The sequence below is a fragment of the Coenobita brevimanus genome, chromosome 54 (assembly GCF_032717465.1).
Source record: "Coenobita brevimanus isolate Jiangsu-jjx chromosome 54, ASM3271746v2, whole genome shotgun sequence".
In the NCBI taxonomy this organism is placed as follows: domain Eukaryota; kingdom Metazoa; phylum Arthropoda; class Malacostraca; order Decapoda; family Coenobitidae; genus Coenobita; species Coenobita brevimanus.
The window spans coordinates 12,313,028-12,326,095 of NC_137007.1; positions in this window are offsets into that span (position 1 = coordinate 12,313,028).

Consider the following 13,068-nt stretch of genomic DNA (forward strand, 5'->3'; position numbering starts at 1 on the left):
GTTCTTATTGTTATTGTTATTGTGTATTATTAATCAAAATGGATTATTGCATCAGCATTAGAAAATGCGAGGTCTCTACTAGGCTCTTGAATGTTCTGGGCTGCACTAATAAGAGGAGCTCGGGGTGGGGGGTGGACAAGTGTAACAGATGGAGACTGTTAAGTGTGAAAGAGTTCAGTTAAGGCAGTGGGTCAGTTTCAGTCACTGAGCCAGGGAGAAGAGGACCGTTACTTTGTATGCGGCAGTGAGTCTGAGCCGGTTAGACAATGAGAGTCAGTCAGTAACGGATATTCAATGAACAGTGAGTCAGTCAGTGCGTCAGTGATGGATGTACTGTGACAGACTCAGTGACAGAGTTAGTGAGTCAGACAGTGAGAGATAATCAATTAAGGATAGAGTGGTCAGACAGTCAGTAAGTGAGAGTTAATCAGCAAATGAACTGCAGTGAATGGACAGTGAACGAGTAGCAGTAAGTGAGGAACAGAGCTAATGTGAGAGAGAAAAGTGATGGTGTTTTGCATGTGTACCTTAGGTGTGCTTTGAAGGAATAAAGTCATTAAGTGTTCAACTGCCATTGTTTAACTGCCTGGCCTGTTTGTGTGCCGTTCTTGACGTATCAACGAAACCTTCCTTTGAATTTAATATTAGTTATGTGTTGATTCTTTTTCTGATCATGGATATATTATGTGTTACTCTGTAAAGTGTATTATTTTGCATCCTAACAATATAAAAAATGATCAGATCTTGTGTTAATTTATCTTACGTCTAAACGCATTTTCTGGGTACATGTTGAATTCACAGTAGTTCAGTTATTTTTATATCTTTTTTCCACGAGATCCATTTGAAATACGTATCCTTTCTCTTCAATGGAAACAAAGTATCTGTACATGTTATGCTTAAGGAAGTTTATAAATGGTTTTAATGTTAAGCATACATGGGCATAAAGAACATCATGATTATTCAAAAAACTATTCTTGGAAATACCTGCAATGCTGAATGATGATGGTATTGTTTATAATTTTAATACATTCAGATTAATGACATTTTTCATATCATATATATTATTATCTGCAGACGATTTTATTCAGCATAGGAAAGACTCTTCGAAACGGTTGTTAGATATTGCTTCTGACATCAGCAAAAATTTTGCATCCCAAGGTTTAGTAGACAAATTCAATGGTAGCGAGAGTAAGTCAGAAAATAACACAATCATGGTTAACCCACTGAGTGCCAGCAAACTTTGGACCTTCATGAAGCCGTGGTGCCAGCCAATTTTCGATCTTGTTATTTTTTTTTTGCTAGATAGGTTAGAAATGATAAGAAAACCTGGAGAACAATCGTAAAAGTACTCACAGAAGCCATTTAGGTCGATTTTGAGGTCGATTTTCCCTGACCAGGCGGCTGAAAATTTCGGAGTAACGCCCATAGACTTTATCGGCCGCCTCCGATACCCATTGAGATGAGGTAGGAGATTTTCGTTTTCTTCATCTCTAAGTATGTTATTCGAGCCAAAAACACTCTTGTTGGGTATATATATGGTATAGGAAGGCCTAGAGAGGCCTAGAGAGGTGCAGGAATATCACAGCCACCTAATTTGAGTTTTTGAATTTTGGTAAATACTGTATATCAAATTGCTGACGTACTCGTACATGTACGTCAGTGGCAATGTCCACGCATATAGGGGCCAATTTACATGTATGTCGTTGGCAAGGGCGGGTTAAATGGTAAGATTTTTGCTGATTCTATAAATACTAATACCAAATAAGTAGTTAGTCTAGTGACATGTTGGCTTATTTAGTTAGCCTGCTAAATCAGAAAACTTGTTATATATCTGCTTATAAAAGCAATCACCTATTTTAGAACAGTTTAAACCTTTTTAATAAACGATACCCATATTAAAGGAGTTGCTGATGTTGTCACTGGAAAATAACAAGGAAAAAAACAGAGGTAATTCGTTTATGTTATTGCTTATTAAAAAGAAAATAACGTTGCTGATTTGTTTTATTGTAAAATTTTGTGTGATGCAGTATTCCGCTCCATCAGAGTGTCATCACTACCTACAACTTTGCAGACTTTATCCGTACCAAAATATACTAATCTCTTTGAGTATAAAATAATTTCGAAAAGCAGGGATCAAGTGACCTGGAAATTGCTCTCCTGGGAAAAGTCTTCAATTATAAAATTCCAGTAGCCTTTCACTGTGACACCTTCAGACTGATACCTTGAGTTTCTTATAAATCAGCTTGAATGAACTAAAATTATTCTGAGAGACCTGCATAACATTACGTAACAAATATTAATATTCTTATATTTAAAAGCACAAGCAGTTACGAATAATAAAGCAAAATAACAAAAGCAGAAACCACAAAATTAGAAATCCTATTGCCAGCTATAGAGCTCAGTGAGAAGTGGTACTGTATATAATATGATTTTTTTCTTATTCTTCTTAGTTGGGGTTTACTGGCAATCACCCATTAGAGGGGCATTAGGCCTGATAAGACAAGTAGCAAAGTCTTATGGAAACAGAAACTGGCAGGAGACAAGACGGCCAGTCTAGGGGGCCAGGCATTTAGAAAGCATATAGTAGAAGGCATGAAGATCAGCAAGCTGTACCGTTTCTTCCCTGACAATCAGACTTGATGGAACTCCCTCACTCAGGTCTGCCGCTCAGGGAAGATCATAAAAGTGTCGGAAAGGTGGAATTCCCAAGCTAGTATGACCGGGTGTAGGCGCCGAGAATTATGAGGTGGTGGTATACCGGCATATCTAGCCAATCCCTGCAGACCTTGATCGCAGGGTGAGACGGGCTGCCCTCTGTAGCTGGAAGAGGGGAGGACTCAGCAATGTCCACATCGGCTGAGGAGTTGGTCAAGGAATCCTCAGCCATAGAGGTGGAGTCAGAAGAGTCCTGCCCCTCTTCAGTCACTGGTAACTAGTGGTGGTCGCCAGTATGGTCATTAACCCAGACCATGGTCTGATCCGGAGCCAGGTCGTTATCCAAAGTCATGCAGGTGCGCCAATTCAAAGGAGTGTCAAGCTGCAACCACTTCTGAGATGTCTGTTGGGAAGCAGTAGGCTGTGGCAGTCTGGTCTTAAGCTCTTGGCAATGATGAGAGGCAAGACGTACGTCATGGGTGAAGCACTTGCGAATGATGAGGTGAGGCAGCCCATTCTCCTCAAAGATCTTGGGGAGAAGAATGCACAACGACCCCTTGACAGCCCCACAGAAAGCCTTTGGCCGTTGTGACGCACATCTCGACGATATTGTTAACCTCTCCAGGGCTTGGAGGGACCCTGGTCTGGTGTCCCAGGGCTGGACAGTGCCATCATGCATGGGTGAAACCGTGCATGACCGCACCCCCGACCCTTAACATCCATGGCCTCACAACGCTTAGGAGTCCCAAAGATAACAAAGTTCACAGCCTCGCCATCCCTGAGAGATTGTAGGATGTGCCGCGGGTTTGGTGGAACCACAGCCTGGTGGTGCACGAATACACCAGTGCCAGTGTCCTGATGCTTGATGAACCCGAACCCCTCCCTGCAGCTGAACCAAACCACGGTCCCTTTGATCGGTGACATTGGCATCACTGATCTGTCAAAAGCCCCCCCTCAACGGGTTGTAGGCTAAAGCAGGAGAGCGCTGGAAAGACATGAACTTTAGGACTGATGAGCTCTCTCCTCTCTCTCTAATATGAATGACCGATCAACGGCCTAGATAACTTAGACCCAATTGAAGCTTGGAACCCAATCCAGCTCAAATGTATGAACACTGATTCATTTTAGCTTTGTTTATTATAATTAATTATGATGTCTATTATTCTTTAATAATTTTCTCATATAATAGAGCTATCTGTAAATTATTGCAAAAAATGTGGTCCTGAGCTGGTAAATGTTGAAGAACAGCTGAAAACGCCACTTATTTCATACATGTGAACATACTGGAGAGAGACACAGATCTGGACAAACTACAAGCCACCATTTTAAGTGCAGTAGTGGTGACGGATGCTTACGAACACAGGCTCAGGACAACGTAGAAAGGAATGGGACCGAGATGACAACTGACCACCATGATTCTCATCTGAGGTTATTAACCCTTTAACCGTGGTGCGTCACTTGCATGATGCCAGGGAGCAAGGGATCATACCGCGAGGCGTCACTTTTGTGATTCTGCTTTATTTTAATAGTTAAGGAGACAGGTGTTTTTTTTTTAGCTGAACCCTTGCTTTAGGGTATATACAAGGTTTTTTGGTTGTTTATTTTTCTCCCACATGTCCTGAACAAGAATTCGACGGATGCCACTCTGGCACCTTTGGGCAAAATTTTTTATAGGGGCAAATAAGTACCCCCTCCTTTATAAGCGATTTGGTCAGCCATTGTAATATTCAGACACTGCCCCCAGTTTCATCTTCTTGAAATTAAGTCACTGAAGATGTCAAGGTCTTATATCTTGTCTCTGTATGTCTAAATGTATATTGTAGTGCTTTAGTTTTCTTGTAGTTTCTATGAACCAGTGAAAAAAGAGGTGGTCACTATGGAGACAGTGAAGAAAGGAGTCAGAGTCGGAGACAAGACAGTGTATGACACAGAAAGGTTGTATGCAAGAATGCTCATGACAAGTGCTCACAAGGGCCTTGACTTAAAGGATGTCCTCAGTTATGAACTGGCACCCATCCCATTCAGTCTATTCGATGAATATGGTGATATGAGGAAAGGCAACAAATCCTCTCTTGTCAGCCATCTTGCAGTGTTGAAGCATTCAACCATTCAGCCTGAGGTTGAAATCATTGATGGTAATGCAATGCTGTACCACATCTCCTGGCCAAAGAATACAACAATGGAACAGCTGGCAGCTAACTTCAGCAAATCAGTATCTCGAAGTCATGAGGTGTATGTTATCTTTGACCGGTACCAGGAGGGGTCCATTAAGTCCCATGAAAGTGGGAGACGTACATCTGGAGCTCTGCCCCCTGACATCAAAATGACAATGACCACTCCTCTGCCTGTAGGAATGTGCTCATGAAGCATGTCAACAACAAAAAGCAATTCATTGGCCTTCTTTGTTCAGCACATGATGATGATAATGTGAATGTGAAGATGATTGGTCAGGAGGATGAAGAACTTGGACATGAAGAAGCCGATATCAACATCATCAGCTACACTCTTCTTTTGGAAGAGAGGAAAGCAGGGAACACATTCAGGTACTGAGTGAGGGCACAGATGTGTTTGTGGTGTTGGTGTACTTTTGTTGGAAACACCACCTCTCCCAGGAGGTCACAATGAGGAAATTTGATGGAACAGTTATCGATATAACTGCTACAGCTAGAAAGCTTGAAAATAAAAGCTTGCAGCTTTTGCCCCTGCATGTGATTACCGAGTGTGACACAGTCTCATACCCCTTTGGGAAAGGCAATGTATCTGCCATTAATGTCATGATGAAGCATGACAACCTTGATCTTGCTCCAGTGAGTCAACCAAACACTTCTGAAGAAGTCTTGATGGAGACTGGTCGTCGTCTGTTTTGCCTCTTGTATGGTGCCAAGAACTGCACAACCATGGCTGAAGTCCGCCACATGCTCTTCACCACAGAGAGAGAAAAATGCTCCAATCTCCGCTCTCTTCCGCCAACAGACGAGGCACTCACTCACCACATGAAGTGAACTCACCTTCAGGCAATGTTGTGGAAAGCTGCTGATGAGCAGCAACCCCCAGGTGTGAATGTAGAAGACTATGGATGGCATAACAGAGATGGGGTCCGCTATCCAGTAACAATGTATAGGCCTGCAGCACCTTCAGATCCGATGAAAGTTATCGCATGTGGTTGCACAAGCAGCACACCATGTAATCGTAAGCAGTGCAGCTGTAAGAGTGCAAAGATGTCTTGCACCACATTCTGCAGCTGCCAAACAGAGGACAAGTGCAACAATGAACATACAGTTAAGCAGATGTTTGATGATCCTCTTGAATCAGACAGTGAGGATGATCTGGATGAATAGATGTCTGATTTGAACTATGGATGCAAATGTTTAAAGCTAACATACTGTGGTGAAGTGTAGAGAGCTTTATTTTAAATATTTTGGTGAAGGGTAGTCTAGAGAACTTACTGTTGAATGTTAGTCATTGCTGGCATCATACATTTTGTTGCTGTTATATGCTATTTTTATACCTTTTGGTAGCTTTTTGCCCATACTATGTCCATGTATTGTCATGATGAATGTGTATGATGTTAAATAAAACTCAAAGACGTTATTATAATAGCAGTGACAGCTTGTACATAGTATTTAAAGCAAGTATTCTCTTGATCTTCTGCACAGTACCACAGTGATAAATATGGTCCCGCCGCCATTTTGAATTTCTGTTAATAAAAACAAATGCCCAAGGGTGCCAGAGTGGCATCCGTCAGATTCTTCATTAGGACACCCAGGAGGACTAGAAACAGCAAAAAAACCTTGTATATACCCTACTGCAAGGTTCACCTCACTGTCTCCTGGACTATAAACTTGCCCGGGATTTCAAGTGTCGGCTTGTAACATCTATCAGTACTACCAGTGTCCAGCTATACTCAGTTCTGCTAATGTCATCTGTACTCCCATCCGTTGTTGACAATTTAGTCATTTTTCCCCTGTCCTTGACTCCCCTCCTTACCTCCCCTCCATTACCTTCTCCTCCTGCATACCCAGCCACACTGTGCTACGCAAATCCTGGACGGATTATTCCACTCATTTTATCCATTGAAATGTGCCCTATGCCCTATTCTTATACAAAATAATATATAAAAGAAAGAGAAAAGGTAATTGATACTGCCATACATCTGGAATGTTCTACTTATCACTTGGCAACACCCCATGTGCACTCGTTCACTAATTTTTCCTTGTTTATTCCCCTTGAAATATGCCGTATGACATTCTCATAATAAAAATATATATAAGAAAGAAGGGAGAAGCCTAAGTGATATTTACATTCACCTGGAACTGCCTAATTTATTATGTATTGTCTAGATTTCCTGCCAATCGTTTCATAGCATAAAAATTAGCAGCTGTCACCACGCTGACATTGTCAACCCTTCCCTGCCCATAATACGCCACATCATTCAGTTTACTGTCGTCTTTCAAGGTGAAACCATGTCGGATTCGTGCCTGTCCAATTCCGCTGCTTCTGAGCCCCCTGTGAAGGACCCTGTGACCTCTACCCCTACTAAACCTGGTGTGGGAAGGGGTAAAGGGCTAAGTGACTCTTCTGTGGAACGTCTATCTATCTATCTATTGCCAGATGCCTCAATCCCGTTCGGGGTGGCCAAAAACAAATCGCCTTCACGTCGCCCTGTCCCCCTCCATTTCACTGCCCAGTTCCCAACTCACACCTCTCTCTCTCATATACCTCTCCACCCCATCCCTCCATCTCATCCTCGGCCTCCCCCTCCCTCTCCCCCCCTCCACCTCACTCACATACACTCTCTTCGTCAGTCTCTCACTCTCCATCCTCTCCACATGGCCAAACCACCCCAGTGTATTCCTCCTAACGCTTCCTATCACATCCACATCCACACCACAATGCTCCTTTATATCCTCATTTGTCAGCCTGTCTTTCCATGTGACTCCACAGGCTCCTCCTAAATAACTCATTTCCACTGCTCTCACTCTTGCCTTGTGCTCTTCCAACAACGTCCAAGCTTCACTTCCATACGTTAGAGTTGGTATCACAATACTGTCATGTAGTAACTTTTTCACTTCCATGCTTACTTCCCTGTTTCTTATCACTGCTTTCAAGGAACCAGCAACCTTTTTTCCCTGCTGTACCCTTTCAAGCACTTCACCCTCCAAACCATCCCTACCCATCACACTACCCAAGTACTTAAACGTACTCGCATTTTCCAATTCCTCACCATCCAACCTCACTGTACATTCACTGACTTCACCTCTCTCAAAGACCATCACTTTACTCTTCCCTACATTCACCTTTAGATTCCGTTTCTTACACACTCTCCCAAACTCATCCACCAAGCCTTGCAGCTCCCCTTCGTCTTCACTCAACAACACAGTATCATCAGCAAACAACAGTACGGGGAGTTTCCAAACACTACCCTCTCTCACCAAGGCCACTCCAACATCCACTACCCTACCTTGTACCTCTTTTATTATCCCATCCATGTACAGATTGAACAACCATGGAGACATGACACATCCCTGTTTCAACCCAACCTTCAAAGAGAAAAATTCACTCAGTTCACCATCCACACGCACTGCAGCCATAGCACCATCATACATACTCTTCACAACATTCAACAACTTCCCATCTACTCCATATATTCTTAATATTTTCCACAATCCTTGTCTATCGACCCTGTCATATGCTTTCTCCAAATCCATGAAGGATGCATACAACTTCTTTCCCTTCTCTAGAAACTTTTTCACTAAAGATCTAAGAATGAATATCTGATCAACACAACCTCCTCCCTTACTAAAGCCTCCCTGTTCTTCTCCAACTAATTCCTCTGTTCTTTCTGTAACTCTGTTAATAAGTATCCTACCATACACTTTTCCTATTATACTAAGAAGACAAATGCCCCTATGATTACCACACACTTCTTTTTCCCCGTTTCCTATGTACAAGGGAATAATTATACATGACTTCCATTCCTCTGGGACTCTACCTTCCTCCCAGGCCAAACTGCATATCTTCCACATCCATTCTACTACTATCCCCCATGCTTCAGCATTTCACCACACGCTCCATCAATTCCTGGGGCTTTCCACAATTTAACTTTCCTCATTGCATGCACAACTTCTATTCTACTGATTTCTTCCTATCTTCTCACCTCCCTCCTTCTCCCAGCCATTCCCCAGCCACTTTTACTCACATTACTTCTATCCTCTATGTTCAACAATTCCTTAAAGTGTTGTCTCCATCTGCTCACTTTTTCTCCCTTCTCCACTAGTAATCTACCATTTTTATCTTTCACTCCCCTGCTACCTTCACTTCCACCCTGTCTTACTCTCTTCACCTCTTTCCAGAACATTTTCTTACAGTCTCTCCACTTTACACTCAAATTCCTTCCAAATTCCTCATCCACTCTCTTCTTACTCTCTCTTACTAATCTTTTCACCTCTCTCTTCATTTCTACATATAACTCTCTCTTCCTCCTCTCAGTTTCTTCCACGCCCCTATTACTCATCCATTCATTGTATGCTTTCTTCTTTTGTGCCACAGCCTGTCTCACCTCTTCATTCCACCACGCTGTTCCTTGCACCCCGCTCCGTCTTCTCTACATCCCACACACCACATCACATGCTGCACAAATTTCTTCTGTGAATATCCTGCACACACCTTCCACGTCCCCCATCTGCTCCAATTCATGTTTGCCCAATCGTTCCTCCACTTCTCTCTTATATTCTTTTTCTCATCCTCTTGTAACCTTTCCACTCTCCTTGCAAATACTCCTTCGTCCCGTCCTTCCCTTCTTTTATTTCTCTATCTTATTTGGATCTTGATTCTGGCCACCACCAAGTAGTGGTCAGAAAGTCCACTCCCCCAACCTCTATAAGCTCTTGCATCCATTACACATCTTCGCATCCTTTCATCCACACACACATAATCAATCATTGCCTTCCTTTCATTCAGTTCACCACCCACCCTTCTCACGTTCTGTGGAACGTGAACTGGCTAATTTATCAATGATAATGATGGACAGTGACTACGATCTTTCTGGTGACTCTAAAACAGTGCAAGTGAAAATGTAAATAATGTGTAACTAGCAAGTGAAAACAATGAATATAAACATAACTGAACAGTGGAAAATAGTTTTATAAGATACTGCAAGTGACAGTGCATAACATAGTGTAAATAAAATAGAGATGTAAATAATGTAAATAAAATGGAGAATGTGATAAAAATGTAAATAATGAGTAATATAAGAATACAAGTATAAATACTTGGAGTAATGAAAGTGAAAGTGAAAGCTTCGCTCTAGCATGTATAAATACTTGGAGTAATGAAAGTGAAAGCTTCGCTCTCTAAGCTAGTTTACTGAACGAGAAAGTGAATGCCTGGATTGAAAATAAACTACTAGTACTGAAAGAAACTTATGGAAAAATATTGTATATACAATTAAGTGTAATAAAGTACTAGGAGTATAAAGTGTGTATATTTATAAATAATAAATGACAGCTCCGCCTCAGAATACCATCGGGGAACGAGCGAGGGTGGAAAGCTCGTATGCGTTCGTAGTTTACATTGCTTTCACAGTTTTTTTTTTTTTTTGAATATGGATTTTACACTACTTGAAATTCATAGAATAGTGTTTTTAGTTATAACATCAGGCAGTAGTGACCATATTACTGGGTATCGGGAAGTGTAAAGTGGAGACTTCATTACTCAACTCCGGAAGTCTCCATAAGTCCTACGGTAGTCGACGAAGGCTCAACAAACATCCCAGGAGAAAGCTGAAGGTATGTGCCATGTGCTTATTTAATGTTTATATTCTAGGACTAATAACTGATTTTTGGCAAATATTTTTAAAAAGTCAGTCGGAGTGCGATTACCCCCGCGGGACGCGCACAGCACACTCCCGACAACCCCGCGGTTAAGGGGTTAAGAATATCAAAAGACGTCACTTCACTGAATGTATTGAGAATGTAACTGTTGGGTATAAACTGTGCCTCTGTATGTACAATATGAATTTATTTAAGGGAAGGAGCGATTACGTGTAGGCAATGACTGCTGTTTTTGCTTAAGTTATATGCAGTTTTTATTAATTGTTGTGCTAAAAAGAAAAAGACTGAGGTGTGGAAGTTTGCCGTCATTACTTGTAAGCACAGAAGATGAACACAGCTGCGAAACAAGATGAAGAGAGAGAGAGAGAGAGAGAGAGAGAGAGAATTTTCCAATTCTTTATTATGCCAAAGCTCGTGGCATACTATAGTTCTTAGGTTGTCATTATCGTACCCTGGCAACCTACCATTCAAAAGTGCGTCCGAGTTCGTATCATTATACACGAATCATATTATTATGCACGAATATATTATACACGAATAGTATTATACACGAACATATACATGAATCACTTGCGTCTCATGTTATACACAAAATAGGACGCACTTTTGAATGGTAAATTGCCAGAGTACGATAATGACAACTTGAGTCGTGCGCCGCGTCTGTATCCTGCCATTTTCCCTCTCCTCAGTAACAGCCTAATTTTTGCATCCTTACTGGTTATTACTCTTCACTGCGATGACGTTTACGTTACATCCGCACTCGAGAAGTGAGGAATGGTGCTGTATGCTCGACGTGTTTGTTCTCTCTCTCTCTCTCTCTCTCTCTCTCTCTCTCTCTCTCTCTCTCTCTCTGTTAACAAAACAAATGAATTATTTTTATCTGATTGTAACCAAATTCGGTGGAAGATAAATGGTTAGCAAGATGATCTTTTTTTTACTACAGGCCAGTAGTAACAGTCACAGGACAGTGCCAAAGCTTGATCTAGCAAAGTAAAGTTAAACTGTGTATCTGATTTCAACAAAACCTGGTGGTGAGGCTGACGGTCATGTAGGAACGATGGGGTCCGATTTTGATAACAACCAGGCAATGGTCGAGGACAGATGGCAAGGTCTAAGATCGACCCGTGTGTTTGTGTGGGAACGAATAACTAACACAACTGAAACCTGATTTGCCTCAGACTTGGCGGAAAGGTTAAGATCAGACGAAGGGCTGACCTACCTTTTTCTTTACAGAACAACAGGTCAAGTGGCAAGTTCAGCTACGCTTTGTCTAGAACTTCGTGGAAGAATTAAGGGAACTCCAAGAATAAGGGGATTTGATATTAAGAACAATCAGTCAAAGGTCAGGATAACAGGGAAAGGTCAAACGTAAAGGTCACAAGACAAGGTAGCACAAACAGCTTTGATCTAACATGGACGTAACTTAGTGGAAAAGATAAGGGTTAAGCAAGAATGAAAAATCGATTATGAGAGAATCAGTCGAAGGTCAATGTCACAAGGCAAAGTCACATTTCCCGATCGCGACCAACTGGTGGGTGCGGGTGTTGCACTCTCTAATTTCTCTTCTTGCTGAACATTTCATTCTCCCTGTCTCAGATAAATATAATGCAGGTTACGAGAGGTCTGTATCTGAGAGGGCATCAGTGCACGCAGTACCTACCTTTCCAGTTAATTATGTTTGCGTTATGCTGAATACAATGGGTGTAATAAACAAAGTGTAAAAACATAAAGCGCCATCGTTTCGAAAGTCATATATATATATATTTTTTTTAGGGTAGTTTTGTTCCTCCCGCTTTTTTTTTTTTTTCTTTCTTTCTTTCTTTTCCTTGCAGCATTATTTATTTTAGTGTGCTTTCATTGTTACATTTTCCATCTTGCCTATTCTCGGTGCAATAATATCCATTTCCCCTTTCCTCTACTTCCCCTTTAGTGACCGTGCAACAGTACTTGTTTGCCGTCACTGATTCATTATTTATTATCCCCGTCCTTCCGTGTGCAGTATTTTTTTATGTACGTTTTTCTCTGTAACTTTAAAGATTTTCTTTTTCCCTGTGCAGCATCATCTGTTCCCCTCTTCCTTCAGTGCATCATTATCTGTCCTTAACCCTGTGATATCCTTTACCCTCTAATTTTTCTTATCATTTGACGCATTTAGGATTAACGTGTTTTTTCTGTTTCGTTTCTCCTTCTTCCATCCAACAAACTCGGACTTTTCGTTTTCTCTGTCTCTCCGTTAGCTTTCGTTCTTTCACCCGTAAGTTCACTTTACTTTCCTCTTTTAAGCTTCTAACTGTTTCTTCCAGGTCCATCCAGCTTTTTTGCTCTCTTTTTCTCCCAGCATTATCTTTCTTCTCCATCGCTTGTTTCCCTTTGTTTTCCTTTCTCCTTTCACCATGTTTGCTTTCTAAATATCTCTCTCATCTTCGTTTTGCTCACTTTGGATGGATTTTCCCAACTCTTTCCACAGTGTTATTTCTCTAATTATATCCTTTTCTTCCCTTCTCTTTGATGTTCTTCTGTGGGCTTAAATGAAGAGCTTTTACTAAAGTTGTCGCTAAGTGGCGCCACCTCAGGTGTCAGC